Below are 17,901 nucleotides of genomic sequence, written 5' to 3'. Positions count from 1 at the left end.
GGAAAACAAATCCAGTTCACCAGGTAAGAGTCTGCCTCTCACGTGGAGGAGTGGGGAATCAAACACAGTTCTCCAGAATTGGAGCTCACCTGCTCCTAGCCACTACATCACTCTGTAGTGGTGTATAAATGAACAAGATGCAAATGGAATAGACCCAAATGGTCCTAACATTTTCCTCATAAGCTTCATTACGCTGGATGGACCACCATTACTATTTAGAATCATATTTTGGCCTTTCAGAGAATTACCCAGAATTATATTTTTCTTGACTATTACAATCATGGTGCAGTTGCTGAGAATTTAATCTTAATTGAGAGGGCTGGGGTACTGTCACCCCCCTGCCCCCGCAGTTGATCTATTTTCCTATTTAAAAATGTCCAGCCCTCACCTGCTTTTCCCCAACCCTGGGAAGATTTATGCATATAATTAAACATTCCTCTGTGGGGCAAAAAGCAGCTTGGGTGGGGGCAATATTCAGGGGGACAATTTTTAGAGGGGAGTGCTAAGATAGGATCACACTGTCTTCCCCTGACACAAGTCCCCATGCCAGTATTCTTTAAACAGCTAGATTGTATAACAATGTCAGTAAAAGGGATTCCTGTGTTATGTATTCCCACTGTCACTTCTTGGAAGAGGTGTAGATTTGTACCTTTTGATGTAAACTGATCCTAATTTTTTTTTTATAAAGCAGATGACAGATGAAGCTGCAGTATAGACCTTTGAATTAGACCTTTGGCCCCTTTCCATAAAACTCCATGGAATTCCACATTGCCCCCCCCCCCCACCTTTGGCTCTGAAAGAGTTTCCAAGCAACTTTTTCTCCGCTTTTTAAAAAAAACTTTTATAACTATTCTTTTCTCTGAAATGTTTTTGAGCCGCTGCAGCCATATTTACAACATTTCCCACTGCCGTTTTCCACACCTCTGTGCCATCGCTCAACTTCCCCCTGTGCCATTTTTTCACATACCTCATCTCTCTCTTTTCCTCCTCGTGTCTTTATTTTCAGCATTTTGTGTGTGTGGGGGGAGGTGGTTTTACTGTTTTGGTTGAATCTACGAAGCCTTACGCAGAGAATGAGGCTCTGCACACTGGATTAACTGTAGTTTTGGTCTCTTCCAGTTATATTTTCTTTTCTTGATAAAGGATCAGATAAATTTGAAATGACCAAGCCTACAAGTAGTGATCAGCCATGACAGCTATGAATGGAAGTGCTGTCTTCAGAGGCAACGTTGCTTTGAACACCAATTGCAGAAAACTGATCAAAGGAGACTGTTGCCTTTAACCTTTGTGCCGTACTTTACAGGCATCCTGGAAGCACTTAGCTGCCGATTGAAATCAGAGCTCTCCTTTGATGGGCTCTTGGCCTGATCCAGCAGGGATTTCACATTCTTCAGAACCTGCATTCAACCCATCAGTCATCTCAGGTACTTGGGCATCCAAAGTCCTTTCCATTTGTCCATGGAACAAAAATGGCTTGCTTGCCTCCTTCCTTATGCAGTTGCTTTGGGGGAAAAAAATCAACCTTTGACGTTCCTTCTCTGTGTCAACACCTGATGTGCATGACTGTCAGACACAAGCACATCAGAAGCTGTGCTCACACTGCCGGGAAACCTGCAAGCCAATAGTAGTGTCTGATGCTCACACCTGGTGAATTACGGGCCAGTCACACAATACTGTATGCAGTACGTGTTTTGTGTCCGTTTCAGTGCCGTGGATGAGAGTTCTTCCCCACACACACCCCATTCTTTTTCTACATCCACCTGCAGAACAGGGCTTGAACCAAGTAGTATCCCGCCATGCCAATCGGACTGAGGTGTACAGAAAATGTGCCCTGTCAACAATGAGCAGGAAACCACAGATAGGAGAGCTGGATGATATAGCACTACTCTGCAATGCAAATAGGTTCGGGACAAACAAAAGAAAGTACTTCTTTACTTAATCAGTGTGTAATAAACTGTGGAAGTAGTGATGTCAATGAGGATAGATGTCCATGATGACAAGTCGGGTAAGGCAGATTCATGGAGAGGACCACCCATGATTACTAACCATGGTGCTGAAAGGAGGCTCCAGGCAAACAAGTGCCAATCCTCTAAACACCAGTGCTGCATCAAGGGAAGGCCTCTAGGCCCTGTTGTGGTTTTCCAGAATAAGTGGTTGGCTACTGTGTTAAATGGGATGTTGTGCTACAGGAGCACAGGTCTGATCCAGCTAGGCTGTGGTGTAGTGGTTAAGAGCAGTGGACTCTAATCTGGAGAACTAGGTTTGATTCCCCACTCCTACACATGAGTGGCAGACTCCAATCTGGTGGGCCAGGTTTGCTTCACTACTCCACCGCATGAAGCCTGCTGGGTGACCTTGGGCTAGTCACAGTTCTCTCCAAGCTCTCTCAGTCCCACCTACCTCACAAGGTGTCTGTCGTGGGAAGCGGAAGGAAAAGCGTTTCTAGGCCACTTTGAGACTTTTTACGGTATAGAAAAGTGGGCTATAAATCCAAAGATTTCTTCTTCTTCTCCACATAAGTACCTGACCTGGGTAAACTAACTGCCACCATATATGACCCTATTCCATACTGATGGATAAAAGCACCAGGTATGCAAATGCAAAAGTGAAAATATATATATAAAAAAACACCTGTAGTTGGGTGGTCATGTTCCAAACTGTGGAATGGGAAATATATACAGCTTGTGCCATTTCAAAGGTTTTATCTACAGAAGGCTAAGGCTGAGCTGTTCCTCATTTCCTTCCCCATTTCCATACAGTGTTCCCATATTGTGGATGTTCTATTTAATCTGGGGATGGAAAGCGCGGCAGATGAAATAAATGAAAGGATTGGCTCAGGATCACAACATTTCGGTAAAGGCTAATGAGTGACAAACCTGCAAATGTAGCAAATGTGCTGCCCAACCAGACTTTAACGGATGAATTCCAGGGATAGGCAGACAGAGACCTCCACCGTTCATACAGCACCCTACTGAACGAGGGCTTCATCCTGCCATTCATTTCCTCCTGCCAGGCCCAGACTGTGGTTATAGAAGGTCATCCTCAAATCTAGATCTGGAAATTGCATCTGCAAACCAGGATCTTCAAAATCCAGTTGCCAAACTGAAGATGGAAAAGCTGGAGACAAGAAGTCCAGCCGGCAGAAGGTTTTGTTGTGTTGACCGGCCAAGGGCAGATAGTTTGGTGCGAAGTGTTTAATCCAGAGGCTGTCTGCCGATCACAGTGTCTGCCAATCACAGTGGCTGGTGCCATGAACCCTCATTCCCTTCTGGGACAAAGAAAGGTTCAGAGGCCTACAACAAGCCACAGTATCAGGCCACAACGTTCCTGATTCAAGGGATATTATTTCCCATAGTTTGCAAATGCAGAAAAAAAAATCTTATTTTGGAATGCACCAAATCTCAAGGGTAATCTGCCTCAAATCTCTCCAAGTCTGGCATTTTCCAATTTGGCAACTTGGAAAAACTGGATATGTGATATAATATTCATGGTATCTTAATAGAGATGTGAAGGTTCAGGGGAAAAAAATGCTTTCCAAGCACTTTAAAAAAATGTTTCTGGTGGAAAATTGGAAGGTTTGATGGAAAATATATACTATGAAATAATTTCTCTTTCAAAATACTTCGTAAGGCAAAGGGTTTTTACACTCAAAATGTATAGCATGAAAAGTCCGAGAATTTTATTAATTTTTTCCAGTGGAGTACTGAAGAAAAACGCTGCTATGAAATATTTTCTCTTTTGAGTGAGAAAAAAAACCTTGTCTCAGCTTACACAGTGATTTACAAACAGAGCCCTTTCTAAGTCTTTCCAAGGGGAAAAAAAACTATGGATTTTTAAGGAGCACTGTATACAGACGTATACAGCATTTTCATAAATGTTCTTGTAGATAATTGACAAAAATTAACATGCTATAACGTGCTTAGTGATAATGCGCTACTTAAAAGTTTACTGTTTCCAATATTAGAAAACTTAACTTAATATCCAAAAAAACTACCTGTTGTGACTATGAGAGAATTTCTGTTTCCTACTTTTAACTTTTATTTTCCATACCTACCAATGGCAAATATTAAAGACAGCAGTTTGGAACTCTTTCTGAAGTGCTGGGTACACTTGCCATTTTTCTTACACAAAATGAAAATATTTGTACATCTAAAATCCATAAACATTGCAAGCAACACAATCGATATGCACACTGAACTACAAATAATGAAATTCATGTTGTCAAATTGGTAAAACAAGTGTAGGTTTGACAGAAAAGCAAGTATTGCATATATGTCAATTTCTCCCAAAATTTCCACTTTTCCCCCATGGCTTCAAAAACTTCTGGAAACGTGCCATCTCTAGCCTCAGTCTCTATATTCAAAGCACTTCTTTTATTTCATACAGGATGGGCTTCAAAACAGCATCTGAATTCTAAAGCACAGATATCTTTGCAAAGACGGGAACTCTTGGGGAAGTCTTTTCAACGTCCCAGTTAGCAACGAAGTCTGCATCTCTGAAGTCTTCTGCCAATGAGTGCAGCCTATGGCTTGTAAGTTTCTCTGAACAAGCTACAGCAGCTGGACCAAACACAAAACATTCTATCAGTGTTGACCAACTTTGTAGGCCAATCTGCTAAGTATGACCTCTAGTACAAGCAGCCTGTTGTCTGGATCTCCTTTCCTTTCTCAGCTACTTGTCTGTGGATAGATACAGGCGGCGGGGGGGAGGGGTCTCCAACCTTTTGAAGCCTGTAGGCCACCGTTGATATTTCAAGACAGTGGGGCAGGAGCAACAAAATGGCTGCCATGTATAGATGCCTCTGGAGATTAAAGCCAGCCAACCAGTGGCTGCCACAGTTTAACCTAACTCACATAGCAAATATCATCGAGTTGAGATGGCAGAAACTGTCAAAACTATGTGTTTCTTTAAAAAAAATCAGAATAGCCAATCGAAATTTCCAATGGCTCATTGGGCAAATGTTCCGCCTGACGACATCCGCTTTTTTCCATTTATTGCAAAGTGTCAGTCCACAAATACATACTTTGGCATATGTTGATCAAGTTCCCAAGTTCAAAAGAATTAGGATACAAATGAAAACACTGGGCTACTGTTTATGTGCATCCAGCCATGAATGGGCTGGACCAGAGAAAAGTGCATGATGTACTTTCCTCAAAATCCCAATACTAGAACACTGGCCCGATCGGCTTCAAAAAAAACCCCAAACCCTTTGTGGGTGCCAGGAAAGGTGTCAGCAGACATCATGGTGCCCACAGTTGGTCAACTGTAACAGTCCAACTGTAACAGTCCAATCCATCCCCAACATAACTGCTTCCTATGCCATTTTGTGGCATCCACAGGTGCAGGTTGGGCATCAATGGAATATATGCATGTTTCAATACAGAACATTCAGTGTTTCCCCATATATTTTAGAAAGGTCCACACATGTATGTAGAAATTGGAGGGTTCAGGGTAAGATTTCTTGTTAAGGTCTCTTTCACACACACACACACACACACACCCGCCCACTGCATGGAGAAGCGCACTGTGTCAGAAAGCATGTGAAAAATCGCAAGGAAGAGGTTAATGGTGGGCAATGCTCACTTGTGTTTCACGGCCAATCAGATCATGATTGTGGAAGCCAATAACATCAACAAGAACCACACAACACACCAACATGGCTTCCAGAAAATGGTGGAACACATAACGTTCTTTTTTTTTATCCAAACACAAGACCGTGCACGAATATTTTCATTTGAGATGATCAGTCCTCTATACAGGTGGGGGTTTTCTTTAAAAAGTAACAACTCAGAAGAAATATAGAAATATAAAGTACACTGTGTTTTGCACATAACAATCTCTTGGCGGTCCCTGTCCCAAAAATGTATCCAGCTGTCCTTGACCAAGGCCTTTTTGGTCTTGGCCCCAGCCTGATGGCACTTTCTGTCAAACGAGACAGGTCCCTATGGAAACTAGGACTAGAAGAGTTCCTGCAAGACAGAGATGTTCTGCCAAGCTTATGGTTGGTGACAGGGATGGTTCTTTTAGTTAGCATCCCCCTCTCCCTCCATCTCCCCCTCCTTTTCTCCCTTTTTCCATTTATTAACAACATCTGTCTCCCCTCACCAAGCACAAATCAGAAATCAAACCATCATCTGGGACCCACCATCAGGGGGCTACTGTTTATTAATAATGTGGTGCTTTATAGTTATAGTATCTTATTCATGGTTTCAACTGCAACAAGTCTGTACTGTTTATACAGCTTTAGTTGGGAACGGTGAGATAAAAATACAATTGACAACAACAACAGCAACAATAATGTCTCTACAATGATCAGGATTCTCTGCTACCTGTGCAAGAGAGTTGGAGAGCCAATAATCTACTAACTAGGCCATGGTGAAAGATCACGAATTTCTGGAAAAAACAATGTTGTTTCCTTCCCCCAAAACACACTTCTTTTTCTAAGTCAGGGTGGGTGTTAAGAGCACTGAATTATCTCTCAGAATGCCCCCCCCCTTGTTGCTCCCAAAACAAACCACTAAACTCAGCTAAAAACAGAGACCAGCGAATTGTAAACAATCTTCGCTCCATGCCAGCGTCTGCCCCTCCTCCTCTGTTCCTGCAAACCCAAAATACTCCCTTCAACAACCGGCAATCTCAAATTCCTGAAGAGGAGAAATAAATTGTACTACCATGTCTTGTTTGCACTGTACTACGTCTACCAAGCCATGCATGAACCGGAGGCTGAAAGAAAACCAGATGGAGAAGTAAGCAGGCCAGATTCCTCTGGAGCAGGGAGCACTCAGGTGCCATCGTACCTGCGCCTGCCCTACGGCTGAGCACGGAGCTCTCGTACTACTGACTCTCCCCAAAGGCAAATGGCATGCACATTGAAAGGAGTTGCGGAGTCTGTCCATCCTAATTCGCCACAGCAGCACAGGATGACACTTGACAAGAGCATTACCCTGATGACATCACAGCCTGTGGAACGCAGAAGCGCCATGAAACCACAGGCTGTCAAGAAGCAAAGGGCACGGATCAACCTCACCTTTCCGGAAGGCCCTGGAAGCATCACCAAAGGCACGTTTCCTACCCCTTGCAACCTGGCTCTCCAGTGAGACTGGAGACATCGGAACGGAACACAAAGGGGGGAGAGCCAACTTGTCTCACAGATCAATAGCTCCAAGCAGACTTCCCAGGCAAAACCCAAAGCTGTGCAAAAGGGAGCACGAATTCAGACGCGACACCTAAGTCCCCTACCCTCTGAAACCCCACACGCCTTCAGAAAGCATCGAGCGGTTCTTTTAAGAAAAACAGGCATCCTTTTTTTCCCTGCACCGATAGAGCGGCACATTAAAAATAATAACACAGCGCCGAGACTCTCAGCTCTGCCTTCAGAGTCCCTCTTTCACCAGGATCCAACACAATAGAGTTCCTTTGAGTACGCTCAAGCTAAATAAAGCCATCGCACCTGTAACAAACAACAAAACATCAGCTGCCGAAGCCACAAGAGACAAATTGCATCACCTTGGCAGTAGTAATGCCCACGATGCTGAAATGGGAAGGCAGTTAATTTACCTGAAGCAAAAAAATAATAAAGGGGGGGGGGGAGTGTTCTGGAAAAGACAGCATCCATCTCTGTTTCAGACCCGCCGGCCCAGCCCTGAGCACTCTCGCCTCTTGGCTGGATTCCCTATGCAGAGAGGGAACAGTGGCCCAGGAAGATGACACCTGATCCGGCAGTATGGGAACGAATTCTCTGAGCTGAAAGGCAACAACTCCCCCTCCCCTGATGCCCCCAGACCTCTGGAAAAGGCAAATTCCTCAGCCTCTGCCCCACCCCCCCAGCTACTTGCAAAAAAAGTGCACACAGAGGTAGAAGGCACAACAACCAGCCCCCTCCTCGCAGAGCTCTGGCGGTGCGGGACTTCTGACAGTGGTCGCCAGAGGTTCGCTTCCTTCCCCCTCCACCCCATCGGTCGGGGGTCCCCAAATAGGTTCTAGTTGCCGCTGCAAGGAAAGGTGGGCAGCACCTTGCCTCCCCTCTCTTCTCTTTCTCCTCCCCCCCTCCAAAGAAACCCCCCACTGAGGCAGGTTCCCCCCCCCCCCGCCAGCTCCGGCCTGGCGAATCCCAACATCTGGGCCAGCGCATCTCGATGGCGGAGGAGGAAGAGAAGAAGCGGGGCCGGTTGCCATTGGCGACATTGAACTCCAGCCTGCTAATGAGAACAAAAACGCCAGGTAGGGCCAAGGAAGGGGGGGGGGCTGAGGAGATGCCTTTGGGAAGGGGGGGGGCTGAGGAGATGCCTTTGGGAAGGGGGGGGCTGAGGAGATGCCTTTGGGAAGGGGGGGCTGAGGAGATGCCTTTGGGAAGGGGGGGCTGAGGAGATGCCTTTGGGAAGGGGGGGCTGAGGAGATACTGTTGGGAAGCTGGGGGGGGGGAGCCCTAAAGATACAGTTGGGAAGCTGGGAAGGGGGCTGAAGACATACAGTTGGGAAGCTGGGGGGGGGGGCGCTGGGGGGATAACTCTGGGAAGCCGGGAATGGGGGGTGGGCTGAGGAGATGCCTGAGGGGAGGCAAAGGGGTCTGAGGAGGTGACTGTGGGAAGCGGGGGGGGGGGGGCTGAGGAGATCCTATTGGGAACCCACGGGGGGGGGGACAGAGAGAGAGATGCCTGTGGGAAGGCAAAGGGGGCGCACCGCCCAAACCAATAACGAGCCGGCCGGGTTGGGGGGGGGGGAGAGAGGGGGAGGGAGGGAGCGCGCGAGAGAGAGCAGCTCTCCCAGCGACCCCCCCCCCCATCTCTTTGGCAGCCTCTTTGCGCCCCCGAGCAGAGGCCAGGCTGCGACTCCCGCCCCCCGCCCCCCCCCGCCAGCCTGGCCCACCTGGCCCAGGCGCCGCGGCTCGCCTTGCCGTTGTTACCTGCCGCCGCCGGCGCTGCTGCTGCTGCTGCAGCGGGAGAGGGGCTGCCTGGCTTCGCCTCGGCCCCGCACAGCCCAGCCCTGCCCAGCCCGGGCGGGCGCGCACCATCCCTCGCCACAGCTCGCCCGGCGCCCCGCAGCCCTGGGCCAGCGCGCGGGGAGGCTCCCGGCACATGCCCGGCGGCGGCCAGGAGGAGGAGGAGGAGGAGGAGGAGGGAGGGAGGGAGGGAGGGGAGGAAGGCTGGGCTTACCTTGCGGAGCGCGCGGAGCACGAGCCGGACTCCCGAGCGCGGCCACCCGCCCAGCGGCGGCTCCTGCCCGCCTCGCCTCGCCTCGCCTCCGCCAGCCTTGCGCCTCCTCGGCGCGCGCCCCCCCGCCCGCCCGCCCGCCCGCCCGCCGCTGCGGCTGCGCTTCGCTCACAGCGCCCGGCCGCCGAGGCCGCCGCCGAGGCCGATGCCGATGCAGCAGCGCCGCCGCCACCGACGCCGCCGGCCCGGGCACGGGCAGCCGCCGCCCGCCGCCATCGCCGCCCGGCTCCCGGCGGCCGCCGCTGCTGCCTTGCCGCTGCCGCTGCTCACGTCCCGGACGCCGCCGAGGCCAAGAGCGAGGCGGGCGCGGAGGTCCCCCCGGCCGACGCGGCGCGCAGCCCCCCGACCCGAAGCCCCCCGAGCGGCCTGCAGGGAGGAGGAGGAGGAGGAGGAGGAGGACGGGAGGCGCTGGCGAAGCCCGGATCTGGAGCTGGGGGGGCGCGGGCTCCACCTACTGCTCGGCGCCGACGCGGAGAGCGGAGGAGCCAGGGGAAGGGGAGGGGGCGCTAGCTGGCTGGCCGCTCGCTCGCCCGCTCGCCTGCCTTGCCTGCCCGGGCTTTGTTTCCCGGGGGGTCCCGGGAGGCGCCTCTCGCAGCGCCGCCTCCTCTCGGAGGACATCCCTTCGGCACCTGCGGGAGCGTCTTGGCAACGGGATGGCGGCGGGGCAGGTTGGCGCACCGGCGCGTTTCGCAGTCCCGGCCGGGGGGAAACTGACCTGGAGCCGGTTGGGGTTGGCACCCCGCTTTGCTCTCCGGTAGGGAGGCCCGAAGCAGCTTGCCGACTCCTTTGCTCGCGACGGGCACCTGGTGAGGGCAGGTGGGGCTGAGGGAGTGCGGAGAGAACTGGGACTGGCCCAAGGTCAGCCAGCAGGCTTCATGTAGAGGAGCGGGGAAAACAAATCCAATGCACCGGATAGGGACAGTTTGGAGTTACACCTCGCTTTTCTCTCCTGTAAAGAGTCCCAAAGCAGCTTATGAACTTTTCCCCACAAGAGACACCTGGTGAGGCAGGTGGAGCAGAGAGAGTTCTGAGAGAACTGTGACTGGCCCAAGGTCACCCAGTCGGCTTCATGTGGAGGAGTAGGGAAACAAATCCAATTCACCAGATAAGAAGAAGAAGAGTTTAACGCTACATTTCTCAACTGCACGGAGTCTCAAAGCGGCTTAAAAAAAACTCCTTTCCCTTCCCCTCCCAGTAACAGGTGCCTTGTGAACTAGGTATGGCAGAGAGAGTTGAGAGAGAGAACTGAGGCTAGCCTAAGGTCACCCAGCAGGCTTCATGTAGAGGAGCAGGGGAAACAAACCCAGTTCTCCAGATTAGAGTTCACTGCTCTTAACCACAACACCTCTCTGGCTTCTTGGGAACCGGGCAGCCAGTTCAGACATGCACTATATTCTTCGCTGATCCCTTCTCTCTTGGAACGAAAAATCTTAGCATCTGGTGGTGATGGCGGTGGTCATTTTTAAGTGCATTCTTGTGATCTCTTATCCTCTGTGGTTTGCGCTTCTCCCTCATCCCCCCCACCCCAGGCCTCTGCCAGAGACTCCAAGACAGTGTTGAGACATGGCCACCTTTCTCTGTAGTGTTTTGGTGCCTGGGTCTCATCTGGAACTCCAGCATGCAGTAAAAGACTGACTTTGAACCTGGCACATATTTCTCCTGATCACTGTCTAGATTTTCTTTCTCTGCTGCCTTTGTTCCTGCCATCTCCTCCTCTTTTTTATTACTTTTGAAGGTAAATAGGACCCAGCTGGGTCCCAAGTCACGTGGGGGCAGAAAAACCACCCTTGTACTTCCAGGAATGAGGAGGGGTGTCCTTGGTGACCCAGCCATACCCCTCCTCCCAGGGGCAGACCGAGGGGGAATTGCGCCCGGGGCCCGTGTGCTCCCTGTACTCCTGCCATGCCCTTGTCCACCCCGCCCCACCTTGGAATGTCCCTGCCATGCCCCCGCAGGGAGCACGCGCCCGGTGTGTCACGGCCCCCGTGTCCCCTTGCCGCTACGCCATTGCCTCCTTCCCAGAAGTGCCTGGGCCTCGGCCCCTCATGATGCCCCGCCGCCACCCACCCACCCACCCCGCCCTCTCATGCTCCCCTCCCCGCTTGCCTGAAAAGTAGCCTGGTGGAAATTACCCTTCCCAGGAGACCTTGTGAGTGAGTTGGGGCTTGCAAAGTCTCCTAGGAGGTGTAGTTCCCACCAGGCTGCGTTTTCAGCTGGCTGCTTTAGCCGCCTGAACTCAGGTGGGGGGGTGGGGCCCGGGTGCCATTTTGCCCCAGGTGCCATTCCCCCCCCCCACGCCACTGCCCACACCTTGAGGTCAGGTGCACAGGAGGCAGACCCTGAAGCCTTGCTCAGGAAGGCTGATCAAGCCTGGGGATTGGAATTTCAGAACCTAACCATTTGCTGGTCCCTTTCACAGCGAGAAAACTCTGTATCCGTGTGGATACTGAACTTTCTTGCTGGGCAGGCACATGGCGGAAGGTCTTCTGCCCAGCCTCGCTTCCAAAAAACCAATCCCAAAACTGCTGGCAAAAAATGAGGGTCCCTTGATGGGCCTCCCCAACCAATGTTGTGAAGGAAGGAACAGCCACAAAGAGGTTCAAGCCTCCACACACTCAGGTAGCAACAGGGGAGCATCTCCATCCCTGGGTCACACAGGAAGTGGCTTGCAGACCACAGAGAGGGCCTGCCACCCCCCAATTGCACCCTAAACACCTCACCTGCCCAGTCAGGGATCCTCTGGGAAGAAGAGTGATTTCCTTCCCTTTGGGTGACAAGACACATCTGCCCTACAACCCACAACGTGAGGGCAAGTAGCCCCAGTTCCCAGCCCCACAGCCACATATTAAGGTCTGAGAATCCACCCTGAGCCATTTCTCTATGGCCATAGCATGAAATGCAGGGCCAAGCCTCCTGGCTTCGATCGCATGTAAAGATCCAAGAATCCACCCAAAAGCTGACCCCTCCATTCTCCCTCAGCCGGTCGGTGGCTCAGCAGAAATGAAACTGACATAATGTCAGGCAGGGCGAGGAGATCAGGTGGTGGGGCGGGAAACATAAGCCATTTTTGCTCCTGTGGTGTTCACACAGAAGCGGGCTTAATGTGGGATTTTGGGAAAAGATCGCAGTTTTAGTGGTTTTTGGGAAAAAATTGAATAATAATAATAATAATAATAAGAAGAAGAAGAAGAAGAAGAAGAAGAAGAAGAAGAAGAGTTTGGATTTATATCCCCCCCCTTTCTCTCCTGAAGGAGATTCAAAGGGGCTTACAATCTCCTTGCCCTTTTCCCCTCAGAACAAACACCCTGTGAGGTGGGTGGGGCTGAGAGAGCTCCGAGAAGCTGTGACTAGCCCAAGGTCACCCAGCTGGCGTGTGTTGGAGTATACAGGCTAATTTGAATTCCCCAGATAAGCCTCCACAGCTCAGGCGGCAGAGCTGGGAATCAAACCCGGTTCCTCCAGATTAGATACACGAGCTCTTAACCTCCTACGCCACTGCTGCTCGGGATAAGGGAAATATCCTGGGACAAACCCGCTTTAGGACCGGGAACCATGTAAACATCTTGGCCAAACCAGGATATTTCCTTTGCTCAACCCAGAAAATTCGGACTGTGCGGAATCGACCCAGGCCTCAATCCTGCAAAGATAATGGACCTGAAAAAGCTGGAAAAAATCAGGGGGGTAGGGGGTGGGGGCTTTGCCTTTTCATCTCCACTTAAAGGGTGACTTTTTTCTGGCTGAGGAAAAAAAAACCCTTTAAAAAGCCAAAGTCCCCTAATGGGAATTCAAACAGCTTATACCACTACTCCTGTACTTTGTTTTACTCTTGCAACAACCCTATGAAATAGATTAGGCTGAGAAAGTTATAGGCCAAAACTCACCCAGCAAGCATCCATGACAGAGTAGGGATTCAAACCTGGCCTTCCCAGAGACTAGTCCAACACTTACCACTATACCAGTGGTTCCCAACCTTTTTTTTACTTGTGTACTCTTTGACAACCGATTTCCCTAAAATTGTAGCTCCATTTTAGCATACCCATTACACCATTATTATACAAATACAAGGAGTCACCTGGCATAGTGGTTAAGTGCTTGCACTGCCACTCACACGGTCAGGAGTTCGAGCCTCCTGTGGGTCAGATATCCTGGCAGCTGGCTCATGGTCAACTCAGCCATCCATCCATTTCTTGGTCGGTACCCCAGGGTCGGACACGACTGAAGGGGAAACTTTACCTTTACCTATACAAATACAGTATTCCTAGGCCACAATGTACAATATGCAAACTGGCTCAAATACATCCACATTCAAGACTTCAGAACTTCTCAGAGGAGAAATGTCACATAGGGCTTGTGGAAATATCTGTCCATTTGGAAATATCTGTCCATTTGTTTCCTGTTCAGTCCATGGATTACATTTTATATGCTGATTCTTCTACTGGGGAACTCAGGGTGGTGTACATGGAGATTCTCTCATTTTATCTTTCTAACAACCCTGGAAGGGAAGTGACTAAGAGTGATGGATTGAAGAAGAAGAAGAAGAAAAGATTGGATTTAAATCCCCCCTTTCTCTCCTGTAGGAGACTCAAAGGGGCTTACAATCTCCTTGCCCTTCCCCCCTCACAACAAACACCCTGGGAGGTGGGTGGGGCTGAGAGAGCTCCAAAAAGCTGTGACTAGCCCAAGGTCACCCAGCTGGCATGTGTTGGAGTGCACAAGCTAATCTGGTTCCCCAGATAAGCCTCCACAGCTCAGGCAGCAGAGCTGGGAATCAAACCCGGTTCCTCCAGATCAGAGTGCACCTGCTCTTAGCCACTTCACCACTGCTGCTCCTTTTTGAGTAAAGTTCTACCCTGACCCTACTGTGTAGAGTTTTGAACCTGGGTCCAAGCCTGATATTATATTTACCAACCTATACCAAGATTGGTGGGAAGAACCCTGACAGAGAAAGCATCTGTCTTGGTGGGTTTGGTGACAGAACTGAAGTTGGCTGAAACCCTTAATGAGCCATGAAACTCAAAAGCCCCAGTCCCCTTTGGACAAAGCAGAGCGTAGAAAGGGAGGTTTCCAACATGACATCTGTCCCGCTGCCACCAAAAATGCTCAAGGGGCACTTCACCCTCCCCTAATAAAACCTAGAAGTGAAACCACAGCCCAAAACTCCAGCTGGGATGCATTGTGCATTCCGTCAGTTGTTCCTGGAACTTATCCCAGGGGAAAAAACAACAACAACTGGTGTGGGTTCATCCTCCAACAAAGAGAGCAGGATGCATTTTATTATGGATGTGTATTCTGTTTGTAATGAATAGCACACACTAAGAATTCTATTCTCTGGGGACAAGCAGAGACAAGACTTCTGCAAATGTGGACCAGAGACTAACTCAGTGGAGGCACAAGAGACTCCAGATTGCTGATGTACATGGGGACCCTGCACTCAGTGGTGGGATTCAGCAGGTTCGCACCACTTCAGCAGAACCGGTTGTTAAAATGGTGCTTGTAAACAACAGTTTAAACTCCTATCTAATGTTCTCCATGAACTCTGCCACTTTCTCAGTGTTCTCGCTCACTCTTAGAAGACTATTTGTTTCAATGTTCCAACCAAATTTACTTCCCAAATCCCAGAAATATGCCACAATTGCAACCAACCATAATTACGACTACCGTGCTGCAGAGCAGTAGCGAGGGAGAACTGCGCTCGGGGCAGGTGTGTGCCCTGCACCTCTGCCATGTCCTCGTCCTGGAATGCCCCTGGAACGCCCCCGCCATGCCCCCGCACAGGTGTGCACCCACGACAAGACACCCCCTGTCCCCTGGGTGCTACGCCACTGCCATGCTGACTCTGAGTTCTTGAGATACTAAACTCCCAATATAAAGCTTCCTGCTGATTAAATTTCCAATATTACTTCTACCACTCCAATCTGCCAAAACAAAATCAAGGGGGGGGGGAATCTAAGCCAAAAGAAACCTACCTCTCAGGTATTATTTGGTTATCATTTTCTTTATGGTTTCTTTCAATATATTTGCTCATCTTTGCTGGCTTCCTCCTGTGATTGGTAGAGTTGTGACTCTCCAAACTAATGCTGTTTCTTTCATAGTGTGCTGAATAAACTATTTTGCCATTTTACTTTGACAGCAATTTAAACAGTGTCCCTGATAATAACATCTGGGAGTGGAACATGATTAGATTGGTATTAAGAATGGAAAATCTTTTAAAAATTAATTACAACTCATTAGTCTGTAGTCTAGCATACTGTGTGCTCAGTGAGGGTCTTACGCCTATAGTATCACATAGAACTCATCAATAAGGTGTGGAAATATGCTTCGCTGTGGAATATCTCCCAGTCAGTTTGAAAGGCTAAAGTCAGTAGGGTAAGTTCTAACTTCTTTAAAGAGTCTGTGTGTGTAAAGTGCTCTCAAAGTTGTAGTCAACTTCTGGGGATCCGACGGGGTTCTCAAGGCAAGTGAGTAAGCGAAGGGTTTGCCATTGTCTTCCTCTTCAAATACTAGGTGGCCTCTCATCCAAATACCAAGATTTGACAAGATCAGATTATATTATACCAATCCAAATCCCTGTTAGAGAGTGGAGTATGGCAAGTCTAAAACGTCTGAAAGTCATTCCACGTTGTTGCTCTTCAAATTAAGTTCCCTTTTCTTCATTTGACTCAGTTTTTTAAATTTATGCCCCATCTCCAAAAAATACCAAAATCCCTGTTGAACATCCAGAACTTGGTAACCTCCCTGAGTCCTTTGAGTCATTAACATGGAATTCCACATGTTCTACCACACAAGGAGTAGTTTGGTTCCGTTGAGTTTATTTGACCAGCAGTTAAAAAGCCTGAGAAGGCAGTCCGTACACAACCAGCAAGATTACAATTTTGTTACACCAACCAGAGATCTCCACGCTCTACTGGCTACACAACCAAACTTTGCCACTGTGTAAGAAATAGTGATATTCTTATCTTCGAGTCATCCAAATGTCTGAAACATCCCAATAAAATTCACAATAAAATAAAACATGGGTAGTTGTTTCAATTGTACCGAAGTCGCAAGGGCACAGTCGGGCCTCCAAAGGTACACGATGAAATCTCCCACTAAGCAGAGCCGATGAAAGTCATTAAGACAAGCTCTTGAAAAAGCCTATTGAAATTTGGAGAAGGTGATAAGCTAGACAGAATGTACTTTAAACAGCAAGAAAACAAATAACACGGCTAGTCTCAAACGAAGACTTTGTCTAACAAACAGTACAGACAAATGACAAGGCTTTCTTGATAGTTAACCCCTTCAGTTCCTCCAAGCTCCAAGCTTCGTGCATCTCACGGCCTGACTTCCAATGCAGAACAGCCCTGGCAACTCCAAATCTTTGTGGTAAGGTCTCACAGAGTAAGCCATGGATAGGTAGAACCTCTGCTTTTATCAAGAAATCCCGCATGGGGTGTCCAACTCCCGGGCGCATTCTTCAGGGGGATTTTCTGATAGGGAGGGAGCCACAGGGCTTAACCGCCAATAATCCACTCAAAAGTGAATGCCTCCATCTTTCTTTGGAACCAGCACCATTGGTCTCCTCCATGGAGACAAACTAGGTTTAATTAACCCCATTTGTAACATCCTCTCTAGGAGCAGCAGTGGCGCAGGAGGTTAAGAGCTCATGTATCTAATCTGGAGGAACCCGGTTTGATTCCCAGCTCTGCCGCCTGAGCTGTGGAGGCTTATCTGGGGAATTCAGATTAGCCTGTGCACTCCCACACACGCCAGCTGGGTGACCTTGGGCTAGTCACAGCTTTGTGGAGCTCTCTCAGCCCCACCTACCTCACAGGGTGTTTGTTGTGAGGGGGGAAGGGCAAGGAGATTGTCAGCCCCTTTGAGTCTCCTGCAGGAGAGAAAGGGGGGATATAAATCCAAACTCTTCTTCTTCTTCCTCTTCCTCTTCCTCTTCCTCTTCCTCTTCCTCTTCTTCTTCTTCTTCTTCCTCTTCTTCTTCTTCCTCTTCTTCCTCTTCTTCTTCTTCTTCCTCTTCTTCCTCTTCTTCCTCTTCTTCTTCTTCTTCTTCTTCTTCCTCTTCTTCTTCTTCTTCTTCTTCTTCTTCCTCTTCTTCTTCCTCTTCTTCTTCTTCTTCTTCTTCTTCCTCTTCTTCCTCTTCTTCTTCTTCTTCTTCTTCTTCTTCTTCTTCTTCTTCTTCTTCTTCTTCTTCTTCTTCTTCTTCTTCCTCTTCTTCTTCTTCTTCTTCAAATGCAAGATCAGATGCATGATACTCTTATCAGTACAATCTCAAACAGAGTTGTACTCTAACCCCACTGAAGTCAATGGGCTTAAAAGAGAATAATTATTAAGGACTGCAGTGCAAGGCACAAATCAGGACATACTTGGCACTTTCCCTCCATGCATTTATGATATGTGTGTGTGTATGCTAAGCACAGCACTAAGATGTGGAATTATGTGGTAGATGTGCACACCCGGTCTTGCTTTGGCCTCTTCCGCACAGCACGGCCAGAACGAGTTGCAGTCGGGATAAAGTAACCCGCTCTCCTGTTTTCGTACTCACATGCCTCCATGCAGGCAGCAAATGGAGCCCGTGGAAGCAGTGCGGGTTGTTATCATGGCTTCACACGGAGGCAGAGGTGGGATCCAGCAGGTTCTCAGAGGTTCCCTAGAGTAGGTTACTAATTATTTGTGTGTGCCGAGAGGGGGTTACTAATTG

The 17,901-nt window shown here is 49.1% G+C and overlaps 1 protein-coding gene across 19 annotated transcripts in view; it reads right to left on the bottom strand.

The window, feature by feature from the left end:
• Positions 1-9,273, bottom strand: part of ADGRL3 (adhesion G protein-coupled receptor L3) — a 907,827-nt gene extending 898,554 nt beyond the window's left edge. For all 19 annotated transcript variants that reach the window (XM_048503336.1, XM_048503340.1, XM_048503323.1 and 16 more), the window contains exon 1: positions 9,153-9,273. The gene's annotated coding sequence lies outside the window, so the exon portion shown is untranslated. The remainder of the gene's footprint in view (positions 1-9,152) is intronic.
• Positions 9,274-17,901: the final 8,628 nt, after the last annotated feature.

Source organism: Sphaerodactylus townsendi, linkage group LG07 (assembly GCF_021028975.2).
Source record: "Sphaerodactylus townsendi isolate TG3544 linkage group LG07, MPM_Stown_v2.3, whole genome shotgun sequence".
Lineage (NCBI taxonomy): Eukaryota > Metazoa > Chordata > Lepidosauria > Squamata > Sphaerodactylidae > Sphaerodactylus > Sphaerodactylus townsendi.
The sequence above is the reverse complement of the archived record's forward strand: the minus strand, read 5'-3'. Positions and strand labels throughout refer to the sequence as shown.